Source organism: Sciurus vulgaris (assembly GCF_902686455.1).
Source record: "Sciurus vulgaris genome assembly, chromosome: 1".
Classification (NCBI taxonomy): Eukaryota; Metazoa; Chordata; class Mammalia; order Rodentia; family Sciuridae; genus Sciurus; species Sciurus vulgaris.
In genome coordinates, this window is record NC_136461.1 from 26,772,877 (window position 1) to 26,785,618 (window position 12,742).

At 38.3% G+C, this 12,742-nt stretch overlaps 1 protein-coding gene across 1 annotated transcript in view; it reads left to right on the forward strand.

The window, feature by feature from the left end:
- The window catches only part of THRAP3 (thyroid hormone receptor associated protein 3), a 55,643-nt gene that overhangs the window by 21,327 nt on the left and 21,574 nt on the right, over window positions 1-12,742 (forward strand). The window contains exon 2 of the mRNA XM_079130090.1: window positions 84-187. The gene's annotated coding sequence lies outside the window, so the exon portion shown is untranslated. The remainder of the gene's footprint in view (window positions 1-83; window positions 188-12,742) is intronic.

Sequence of the window (12,742 nt, forward strand, 5' to 3'; positions counted from 1 at the left end):
GCTTATGAATTTTAGACACTGGTAATGGAATCTAATCTGCAGAGTATGGGTAACCATTTTATCACTTATTTCTCTTACTCCAGGATTGCATCCTGACTTTATAAATTGGAGAAACCATCGGTGCTGCCAGTGGTTTTTGGAGAAAGTGTTTGGATCTAGTGCATGTCCAAGTCATTGTTCTAATAAGGTAAATGTGTGGTGATTGAAAAGAGCTAATAACCAATTTAAAAAAAGAAAGGAAGATGTGGCTAGCTTAAATTGCTATGAGTATAAACACTCTGAGTTTTGAAGATTGTGCAAAAAGACTAAAATATCTAATCAATCATTTTATGTTGATGACATTAATAAAATGAAAATACTTTGAATATATGGATTAATAAAATCAATAATTGGGGGGGGGAGTAACTTCACCGATTTGTAAAACCAGTGTTATATGTTGAAAGTTGATCATCCATGTGATTCCTTAATGGAAGTTCCATGTTAATAATGTATCTGTTTGAAAGAGATCATCCACATACCTAATGTGTGTATATGTATAGACATACTTATGTGTTTGTATATATATGTAAATGTTTTGGTGAACAGTCTTTTTCATGTGAATGTGTTTATTTAATCAAAATTGGAGTTATGGTTTTTTGTTTCATTTCTTTGGGGTGTCAGGGATTAAATCCAGGGGTCCTTAACCCACTGAGCCACATCCCTAGCCCCCCTTTTATTTTTAATATTTTATTTTGAGGCAGGATCATGTTAAGTTTCTGAGGACCTTGCTGAGTTGCTGAGGCTGAGTTGCTGAACTTGGAATTCTGCCTCAGCCTGAATTGCTGGGATTATGGGCATGTGCCACCAACGCCTGGCTAGAGTTGTGGTTTTTGTCACCTGTTTCTTTTTTTTTTTTTTTTTTTTTTTTTTTGCAGTGCTGGGGATTGAACCCAGGGCCTTGTGCTCGCAAGGCAAGCACTCTACCAACTGAGCTATATCCCTAGCCCTGTCACCTGATTCTTAAAAACAACCAATTTTCCCTTTGGATTTTTTTAGTGACTCAAGGCATTTCATCATGGTTGTTTCATAGAATGTCTTAACTCATCTGTTTTTTGGTAAATAATTAGCTTTTTCCTCATTTTCCCCTGTCATAGATAACTGTGATGCAGATGAATAAATTTGTTTGATTTCTTCATGTAATACATTTTCTTTTCTTTAAAAAGCATTTTGTAAGCCAGGCAAAATGGCACATGCCTGTACCAATCTCAGCAACTTGGGAGACTGAAGCAGGAGGTCACAAATTTAATTATCAATTAGGCCCTCAGCAATATAGCAAGATGCTGTCTCAAAATTAAAAAAATGAAGAAGAAAAAAAAGGACTGGGGATATAGCTCAGTGGTAAAGCATCTTAATTTGATCCTCAGTACCAAAATAAATAAATAAATAAATAAATAAATAAATAGCATTTTACAGTTTATCTGTCCTTAAATTAAAAAAAAAGTTTTTTGCTGTGCTGGGAGTCAGACTCAGGGCTTTGTGCATGCTAGGCGAGTGCTCTACCACTGAGCTACAGTCCCGGTCCCTAGAATTTTATTAATATATGTGCAAATAAAATTATACCTAGACCATCACCTTCACAGGGCTTTTTATGAAAACAATAGTCCCTCTTTGTTTCCCTTCCTAGTCCCTCAAAGGAATTGTTCTCAACTCTGTTCTTTCTTTTGGTATTACCTCTATAAATAATCAGCTTTTTCCCCCAGTGTGATATTTTTTTGGCAGGCTTCTATGACCATCTTGCATGTGCATATTTTTTTCACTCCAGTTATAATGTATTTTTGGCTAGAGCAGTATTCATAATTGATAATATTCTGGTTTTATATATTTTTTTCCAAAGTCCAGTCACATTGTATGCCATGGTTACTTTTCCTTTTTTGCACAACTATTTGTTTTTCTCTGTTAATAATTATCTTTTTGTTGTACTTCATTTCTGTGTTTTGATCAGTAATTCCTTTCCACACTCTGGCCAGCAGTGTAGATCTTCCTGAGGACAGGTGTGCACTTTGGCTGCCTAGTGCGTTCTGTTCTTTTGGAGATCCCTTCTGTTCTGCCCCATGTGGACATGTGCTCTAGGCAGCAGCCCGCACAGCTGTCCTGCTCTTGTCATCATCCTGATGATTCCCCTCTCTCTCCTGGGCTGGGTCCAGTCTCAAGATATTTTCCCTTCCTGATTGAGCTGTTGGTTTTTGAGAAATACCTTGACCTTTCTCTGTTAGCTTCCTGAAGAAAGTGTACAGCATGAGAGGTAAATTTTTTAGACAGTACATATCTGAAAGCTTCATTCTACTCTTATGTTGATCATTAGTTTGATCAGGTATAGAATTGAAATTTGGAAATACTTTCCTTGAAAAATTTGAAGATCCTGTTCTATTGTCTTTTGTCTCCACTGTTGGTGAGATAACCTGTTTGTAATCTCTGAAACTTTTAGACCTCTTTGTCCCAGTATTCTGAAATTTCATAATGATCTTCTTGATTTGGCTGTTTTCATCTATCTAGTGTGCTAGCCACTCAATGGACTGAAACTTAAGTTCTTTAGTTCTGGGGAGTTTTCTGGAATTAGGTCTTAGTTTTTCTCTTCCTTTTTCTTTTATTGATACTGGGTATTGAACCAAGAGTTGCTTTACCAGTGAGCTACATCCCCAGGCCCTTCATTTTTAAGATGAGTCTACTAAGTTGCATAAGGCCTTGCTAATATGCTGAGGCTGGCCTTGAACTTGTGATCCTTCTGCCTTAGTCTCCTAAATTGCTGGGATTACAGGCATGTGCCATGGCACCAGGCTCTTCTTTATTTTCTTTGCTCTTCCTATGTTATTATTTTCCTGCTATTTGCATCTCTGCATTTTTGTTCTATTTTTTTGAGGGATTTCCATGTTTTCGAACCTTCTTTTTTTTTCCACCTGTGCATCTGTTTATTTATTATTTAGTTATTTTTGGTATTAGGGATTGAACCCAGGGGCACTTAATCACTGAGCCACATCCTCAGCCCTTTTTTATTGTGAGATAGGGTCTTGCTAAATTGCTGAGACTGTGAACTTGAGATCCTCCTGCCTCATCCTTCCGAGCCACTGGGATTACAGGTGTGTGCCACTAGCCCCAGCTCTTAATAATTTTCTAGAGTTGCCTTTTGTGGCCTTAATGAATCAGTGAGGTGAAATAGATGTAGATAGTTTTCTCTTATTAAAATGGGAGTACTGTGCCCTTTCCTGTGCCTTCTTAAGGTTTACAAAGTACTTTAAGAGGCTAACACAGAAGGGTAAAGGAAAGCTCCATAAAACCCAGAGAAGAGATTGTAAAACTCCTCTTTGGATCCTGTCTGGAGTTACAACTGGAGAAAAAAAAAAAATGGGGATACTAATAAATGCTGTTCTTCAGGCAGTTTTGTGAATTAAGTGAATTTATAAAGCATTTAGAACAGTGCCTAGCTATTATTCAGCTATTATTCTACTATTGTTGCTGTATTCTGTTGTTGTTATTTATTTATTTATTTTTAGTTGTAGATGTACACAATCTTTATTTACTTACTTTTATGCGGTGCTAAGGATGGAACCCAGTGCCTCACACTGCTAGGCAAATGCTCTACCACTGAGCTGTAGCCCCAACCTCATATTTATTTCTGTCCTTACAGAAATATGACTTTTGGGGGGGGGGGGTTGCAGTACTGGGATCTGGGACTAGCCTCAAACTTGTGATCTTCCCAAGTTGCTCAGATTATAGGCATATGCCACTGCATCTGGCTAGTATCAACTTCATTTTAAAAAACAGTTAAGTGGGGCTGGGAATGTAGCTCAGTGGTAGAGTGCTTGCCTCACATGCTGGGATCTATCCCCAATACTGCCCCAAAAAAGAAAAAGAAAAGCTAAGTGTCATCATTTGCTTTTAGTTTAATGAGAGTTGGAAGGAAACCATAGGGCATTAGTTAACATATTTAGTGGTATCTTTTAAGTTATAAAAACCAGGACCTCTAAGAAATGAGAAGAAAATATTCTCCAATGACAACACATACTCATTTAAAATGGGAACTAAAATTACTGTTACTTTCTGTGAGAGACACAGGAGAGGAACCTTTGGAGGAGTTGAAGATTCTTGAAGTTGCCTAGTCTTCTATTCCCTGATAATGAAGCATTAATTGCATAGATAATCCTGAGCTTAATAGATATTGGGTAAATTCTCAAGAGGGGATATCACAAGTTGCCTACTGTGCTGATGTTGTGATGAAAAAGTTTAAATGAATGGCCCCTCAGTTTGCTGTTGATTTTTCTCTAACAGCTAGCAGATATTTGTCTTCTCCCAAAGGTGAATATGGTCTTTTGATTTATATCTTCCTTGATGGTACCTTCTAGAGCACCTCTTCTGTGGGTGCTAATTTAGCCAGTAAAAGTATAAAAGCATTGTTCCATGTAGGAATATATCTGATTACTTATAGACAGGTAAATGCAAGACAAATTGAATCGGTGGCAAAATCTGCTTATTCCCAGGGAAGTTCCTAAATATCACCATGTGGCCACTTTTGTGGCTGTAGTTAAACATAGCTTAAGGAAGAAATTCACCTATTGTGTGCCAAGCACTTTGTATATAGGTACTTCTTTAGTTCTCATGGTTATTCTATGAGGTAAAGGTCACATTAGGAAGATTGTGAGAGTCCAGCTAATGGGTGGCAGAAGCAAGATTTGAATCCATTTATCTGGATATTCAAATCTCTGCTATCAGAGCTACTACTTACTGTATAACCTGGCCAGTATGATAAAGTGACACTCTTGGACTCCATTTGGGACTGGGCATTTTAGACTGATAATTTACTTTAGCATATTTCTCCCCTTAATACCCACCTTTGTGTCCCATCTTGAAATAACATTATGGAAGAATGTGAATGGAACCTGGATTCTTGTCCTAGCGTGGTTGCTTATTGTATGTTGGGATTATGGATCCCCTTTCCACCTAGCAGGGATTTATCAGTTAAGAAAGCGCTTCACAAAATTCAGATTCCTATGTGGGAATTAGCTTTGAAATAGTGCTACTCTGCCTGCTGTGTTCTGTGCCTCATGAAAAATATTAATCTCACGAGTTTTTTCTACTTTTCCAAGTCGTTGAAAAATAATGTGGTCATGCTCTTTTAAAAAGTAAATGATGAAAAGAGTGGAGTTTGCCACATGATAGGACCAGAAACTGAGACTCTGGTTCAGAAGCAGGAAGGAATTTGACCTCTTGCTGGCTGTGATGTAAAGAAGCCAGCAGTGCATTGTCCCTCATTCGATGGGATTGTATATGTAGCATCATTCTGAGAACTCATCTTTCTTAAGTTGAATTGTTGCTGCCTGAAGTTGTTATGGGGTGGATTGCTCCATGCAGTGATACAGTCAGAAGGTAAGTGACCAAATCCCTGGATAGTTAGTGTCTATATTTTCAGACAGATTGTCTGGTTTTTAAAAAGGGTAGAAAATGATGCAGAAAAAAATTGAAGGTGGGTAATTACTGTGGTTTGAGTCAGGGTTTCACTAAGTTGCCCGGGCTGACCTTGAACTTGCAATCCTCTTGCCTCAGTCTCCCAAGTAGCTGGGTTTATGATTGGTGCACTTGCGTCCTTATTCTATCCTTTCTACTTTTGTGTGTGTTTGAATAATAATAAATAAATGGTGGTGGCATAAGTCTGTAATCCCAGCTACTTGGGAGGCTGAGGTAGAAGATTCAGGAGTTCAAGGCCAGTCTGGACAACATAAAAAAAATAAATAACTGGGGCTGGGGATGTAGCTCAGTGGTGGAACACTTGGCCTAGAATGCACACAGCCCCAGGATTCAAACCACAATACAATAACAAAATAGAACACATACAAAACATGTATGTACATCCATTAACTTGTGGAGGATCAGCATTTTTTAGAGAAATAGCAATAATCACCTATAAAATACCTGGCTAGAAAAATTATGCAGAGTAAGAAGTACTCGAATCCTTTGTATGGTCTTCTGCTCCCATCCTGTCCATCTTCCCATTCTGCAGAGAGAACCCATTAACTCTTTGTTGTTTGGTCCTTATGTAGATATTTCTTAAATTTACATCTGTACCTACGATTATGTTTAAAGCAGGAATTTCAGTACTAAATTCCAGTATAATTTTATCTTTAAATTGTTTAGTGAAGTTATTGTTCTCTCCAAGGGATGATGCCCCCTCTCCCCACTTTTAGGAGGGTGCTTAATGCACATGAGGATATTTCCCATAAATTGGAAGACCTTAGAATTGAACTAATATTGTTGACTGATTTATCTTGCAAAATAATTGGGTGGATCCTGTTTGTTTATTTTGCTGGGCTGGGGATTGAACCCAGGGCCTTGCACATGCTGGGTGAATGCTGTACCACTGAGCTATACCCCATGCTCACCCATCCACCCTCTTGTACTGGAGATTGAACTCAGGGGTGCGTAAGTCTGAGCCACATCCCAGTCTTCTTTTATTTTGAGTCAGGGTCTTGCTAAATTACTTAGGCTGGCCTTTAACTTGCCTCTGCCTCCTGAGTTACTTCATTGAGATTACAGTCATGTGCCACTGTGCCTGACTACTTCTAGTTTTGAAAATAAATGCAGTGGGATTCCAGTTTTATTTAGTTGTTTTTTATATATCTAACTTATTTACAATATTACTATTATTTCTTTGTCAGCTGCTAACTGAAACAGGTGATTCCAGCCTCTACAGGTAAAGTAGTCAGCTGCAAATAAACATTCTGGAAATTGATCATGATAACTCAGTGCCACTGCCATTTGTAGAGAAATAGCATGTTTCCAATTTGCTTTCTGTTTATAGTGCTTAACAGTTCTTTCCTTAATGGCTTGTGACAAGTAGAAACCAGTCTTACTATATAGATAATTTTTCATGCCATAATTCTCTACCCTGTTCTGATTAATTTTGAGAACAGATAAGCTTCATTGAAAAGCATGGTATAGGCAATCTCTGTGGCAGAGAATCCCCCCAGAGAAACTGGTGTTGAACTGCCCCTCCTAGAGATGCATTTCTAGTCATTTTGTTGTGGTCACTATGCTCATGTTTCTTGTGATTGATTTCTCTTACTCCACGAAGCTCTTTGTTCTGCAACTGGCTGTAGCATTCCTACTTCAAGCTCTCTGAAGTCATCTGCAACATATTGTTTTTCACAATATTTATATGACTTCTGACAGCTGGAGTTCTGACAGCCTTCAGTAAACCTTACCCCCCCCCCCCTTTTTTTTTATCATATACTGTGAAAGAGATGGAGTGAAGGAAGAGAGCTGATGGCCACATTAGTTAAGCATCTTAGCTTTGCAGATTTAAGAACCACATTCCTTGGGGAATAAGATACTGATGAGTCACAGACGTAATATCAGAAAGATGTGTTTAATTCTGATCTTAACCATCTGTGGAACTTTGGGACTGGTTACCTAACTCTAATTCCTAATCTCTTCTGTAAAATAGGTACAAAATGTAGTGTTTGATGAGGTTTGCATGTGTAAAATGAGATAATGCTGAAGGTTCATAGCTCTTTGGAACTTCTTAGTAAATATTAGTAGTTGTTATTGATAAACCAAAGTGCCAGGGAATCAACTTCCAGTGTTTATTTGACAGGAAAGCCAACTTTTGTTCAGGGCTTTTTTTTTTTTTTTTCTTTTTCTTTTTGTAGCTGTAGATGGACAGCATGCCTTTATTTTATTTGTTTTTATGTAGTGCTAAGAATTGAACCCAGTGCCTCACACGTACTAGTAAGCAAGCACTCTGCCCCTGCCCCCAAGCTACAACCCTAGTCCCCAGGGCATTCTTTACTGGTAGCAGGTCCATCAGAGACCAGATGATAAATTAGAAGAGTATTCAATGAACCCATTCTGAATAAAGAGTAAGATGAACTTGATTTTCCCTTTTTGGGGGTGGGGGTGGGGGGAGACAGGGTCTTTGTCACTCAGGCTGTTCTTGAACTCCTGGGCTCAGGGGATCCTACTGGCTCAGCCTCCAGAGTAGCTTAGGACTGTAGACGTGCACCACTGAGCTTTGAGTTGGATGCCTTTAGGTTGTAATTCCATCAAGGCAGGGTAGCTGCACCATTTTACTTGAGGAAATGATGTACACTGGATTTTCAGGGCAGTTCCAGCTTACTGCCTTTCCCCCAGTGTCAACATAAATATTCTGTGAACTCGATGTAGCTGCCTACTAAATGCCACCTCCAACTCTGTACCCCAGCCTGTTGTTGGAAGCAGGGCAAATATCAGTTGTTAGGTAATATGTTAATTTCTAGGTTTTAACTCTGTGGTCCCCTACTTCTAGATTGATAATTTTCTTTAGATACTGTTTAGAGTTGTTAAATCATAGCCTTGGTATGCTCTGTATTTTAAGATTTTTTTTTTTCTTTTTCTTTTTAGGGGTACTGGGATCAAACCCAGGGTCTCACAAATGCTAGGCAAGCTCTCTACCACTACGCAGCACCCCTGCCCAAAGATGTATATTCTTATGCTTTCATATTCTCCTTTCATCATTTATTAGTGACACTTTGACGTTTATGAACTTAGGTTGTGGATATTATACAGTTACATATTGTGGTATTTCAGCATATTTTGTTGGTACATGTTAATTTTGGGACTTATTTTTTTGGTTGTGCGGATCTAACGCAGGAACACTTTACCACTGAGCTATATCCCTGGGTCTTTTTTGAGATGGGTACTTATGTTTTTGTCTTATGCTGAGGGTTTTGACTCTTGGAAAGTTATATCTTGGGGAGGAGTTCCATAGGTTATTGTTGTTATTTTTTTTTTTTTTTTTTAATTTTTGGTAGTTGTTCTTACCTATTGTTTTGACCATTAGTTTCCTTTAGATAAAGTATGATAGTTGTTGTTGATTCTGCCTTGTCTCTAATCTTAGAATCTGGGTCCTAAAACCCAAATTAAACAGAGCAGATGTTCCTGTGTAGTGCTTCTGTTTCTTTTAATTAACATCTGGCATTTCTGTCATGAGACCTTTGAGTAAGAGTTGATAATGATAGTTGGGCACAGTGGTATGCAGCTGTAGTCCCAGCTACTTAACTAGTGAGGCAGGAAGGGTACTTGAGCCTAGCATTTCAGGACCAGCTTGGGCAATATAGCAAGATCCATCTCTTATTTTAAAAAGAAAGAGAAAATAGTTATGAAATCTTGATGCTGATACATTGTAATAATCCAAGAAAATTAGATAAAGCCACTTCTTTGTTTCATTGCTACAGGGAAGCATCTGGTGCTGTTGGTTATCAGATTGTCTAATATTTAATTAGTTATAATGTGGACAGTGAAATGAGAGTTAACACCATGAGAAATGTTCTGAGCATGCTCTTAAAGGTACACTAGATCTCTTGAAGAAATTGAATATCCTCTGAGTAAGTTTGGCTTTAATGAGAATGGAAAAAAAGAGTAATCAACAAAGCATCATACAGATGTCACAGTACAGTGGTAGAGCTGTTCAAAACAGTTGTGTGTACATACTCAAACCATTCATGCCATAGGCATTAATCCCCAATTCAGTTTCATTGTCTTTCTATGGAGTCATAGAGAGCTTTAAAGGACTTATTTTTGGCAGACAGGGGAGGGGAATGCTGGGGATTGAACCCAGAGGCACTTTAACACTGAGCTACATCCCCAGCCCCTTTTTCTATTTTGAGACAGGGTCTCATTAAGTTATTTAAACCCTCTAAATTGCTGAGGTTGGCTTTGAACTTGTGCTCTTCCTGCTTAGCCTTCTGGGCTGCTGGGATTACAGGTGTGCACCACAGACTAGGTTTTTTTTTTTTTTTTTTTAAGTTGTAGGTGAACACAATACTTTTATTTTACTTATTTTTTTGTGGTGCTGAGGATCAAACCCAGTGCCTCATGAGCTAGGCAAGCGCTCTACTGAGCTACAACCCCAGCTCCCAGACTTGATTTTTAATCGATTTTTAAATTGATTTTATGTGTTAGGGAAGGTTTGGGTCTTTTTTTTTGTTTGTTTGTTTTAGGTTATTGTTTATTTTCAGATTATAGTATGTTTGTTTTATTTGCAAATAAAAATATTTTTAAAAATTAAGTTTACTGTTAACTGCAGTAAATTATCTTTCCATAAAAATAATAGAAACCGGAAATGTAGCTCAGAGGTAGAGCTTGCCTCACATATGTGAGACCCTGGATTTGATCCCCACTGCTGATAAAAGAAAGAAAAATCACTTAAAACTTTCTTGAGATCTTTTTGAATGTGAACCTAGTATTTTATTGGACTGAAAGATAGTTGTGTAGTTTATATGCAACTTGGCCTTTTTGGGTGACCAAGATTGGAACTCCCAAAGTAGCCTATTGAAAGGATCTGTTTGGCACTGCTTTTTCTGGGAACCCAACCCCCTATCAAATATAAGCTCTCAGTAGGCTGCCCTTAGGGCTGTGAACATGAGGTTGTCTGCAGTATGCTCCCAAAATGTTTGTTCTGGTGAATTCAGCAGATCCCCACCATGAGCAAGCACAGTGCTGCCATAATCTCTAGGGACTTGAAACTAACAGTCCAGAGTGAGAAGGTGAACGTCTTCCTTATCTTGGAAAGTTTTTGATTCAGAGACCCTTGCTTTGGTTTTTGCTGCCAATACTATTCCGTGGAGTTGAAAAATAAGGTGTGATTTTAGTGGCATAAAACCTTGTAATTATATATCTTAACCCAGTCAATAAATGGGCAAAGGGACTGAACAGATCCTTCTCAAAAGAAGTACAACAAATATATGAAAAAATGTTCAACATCTCTTAACAATAGAGAAATTAAAATTAAAACTATGCTGAGATTTCATCTCCAGTCAGAATGGCAGTTATCAAGAATGCAAGTAACAATATATGTTGGCAAGGATGTGGGGGAAAAGGTACACTCATACATTGCTGGTGGGACTGCAAATTGGCCTAACCACTCTGGAAAACAGTATGGAAATTCCTCAAAAAACCAGGAATGAGCCAGCCACATGCCTGTAATCCCAGCCGCTCAGGAGACTGAGGCAGGACGACCGAGAGTTCAGAACCAGCATCCACAGCTTAGTTAGGCTCTAAGCAATTCAGCAAGACCCTGTCTCTAAATAAAATACAAAAGAGTCTGGGGACACGGCTCAGTGGTTAAGCAACCCTGGGTTCAATCCCCAGTACCAAAAACCCAAAAACTAGGAATGGAACTACCATTTGACCCAGTTATCCCATTCCTCGACATATTTCCAAAGGATTTTAAAGCATACTACAGTGATGCAGCCATATCAATGTTTATAGCAGTACAATTCACTATAGATATGTTCTACTATAGATATACTATAGATAAACTATGGAACCCATCAACAGATGAATGGATAAAGAATTTGTGATATATATACACAATGGAATATTATTCAGCCATAAAGAAGAATAACTTTATGACATTTGCCAGTAAATAGATGAATCTGGAAACTATCATGCTAAGTGAAATAAGCCTATCCCAAAAAACCAAAAGTTGAATGTTTTCTTCCATCTTTAGTTTCTTAATTTTCCAGTTTCTGGATGTTAAAATACACGTCTCCTTTTTCACTAACTCCACCCCCAACACTCTTTTCCCTTTTAAGTGTGATACTGTCCTTGTGTTGTAAGTGAATTAAAGTGATTTTTACTTCTTATGCAAACTAAAATTGAAAACTGGACAGAGATGTTAACTAGGTAGGCAACCCAGAATTTATGACAGAATAACCTTCTATTCAAGCAGTGATGAACCCAGAAATTCCCAAGATATGCTGAAGGCTAGCTAGAAAAACAAAATATAGTTTTTATATTCTCATGGTGAATGGTCATTTATACCTCCACCTCCCATCCCTGAATAATTTATTCCTGTATTCTTGCTTTGTACTGTGACCCTATTGCCCAAAATTGACTCCAAGTGGAAAAAACTTTGACCTTGCTAGAGCACACAGCAGTCTGGTCCTTGGCAGGACTTACACCATAGGTCCTTGGTACCCTCATCCAGCAGTATCTTGTCATCCTTTATTTCTGGCTTTCTTAGTTTCTCAGCTCTCTTCTAAATTATGACTCTAAAACCATGGTTACTTTGCCTATAAGCTGGAGCTACAGCAGTTTTCTGGCTTTCCAAAGTTTTTAAAATTGAAACCTAAAACTTTTAAATATATTGGTTAGAAACAGACACTACCTTTCAGTAATCTCCTTACCTTGCTGCCTTTTTGTAAACTCAGTACGGGAGGAGATTTGAGTGCATTCACTCCACAAGTATGTGAGCGCCCCCTACACATCAGACATTCCTTTCGAGAGGCAGAATAATGCAGTGGTTGAGAACACTGGCTTACAATTGAGAGTCTACCTCAGGGCTAGAGTGCTTGCTTAGCACATATGTGCAAGACCCTCTGTTCAGTGACCAGCACTGGAGTGGGTGGGGGAGCCTCTCCTGGAGCCAGTGCTGCTTGAAGCTGTGTGTTTTCGGGCAAGTCAGTTCCATTCTCCATGCCTCAGTATCTGTAAAATGGTATGTAATAATGCCCTTTTTGAGGATAAAATGAAAAATAAAAGTATTTTAAACATTTGCTATTCTGGACTTTGAGTATACAGCAGTAATAAGATGAGGTTTCTACTGTTAGCTCATGTTCTAATTGGTTAAAGACAATAACAAAAAGTAAACAAGATAGTTTCAAATAATGAATTTAGTGCTCTGAAGTAAAAACAGGGTACTAGACTAGACCCTAGGGAATGACAGGGTGACTGC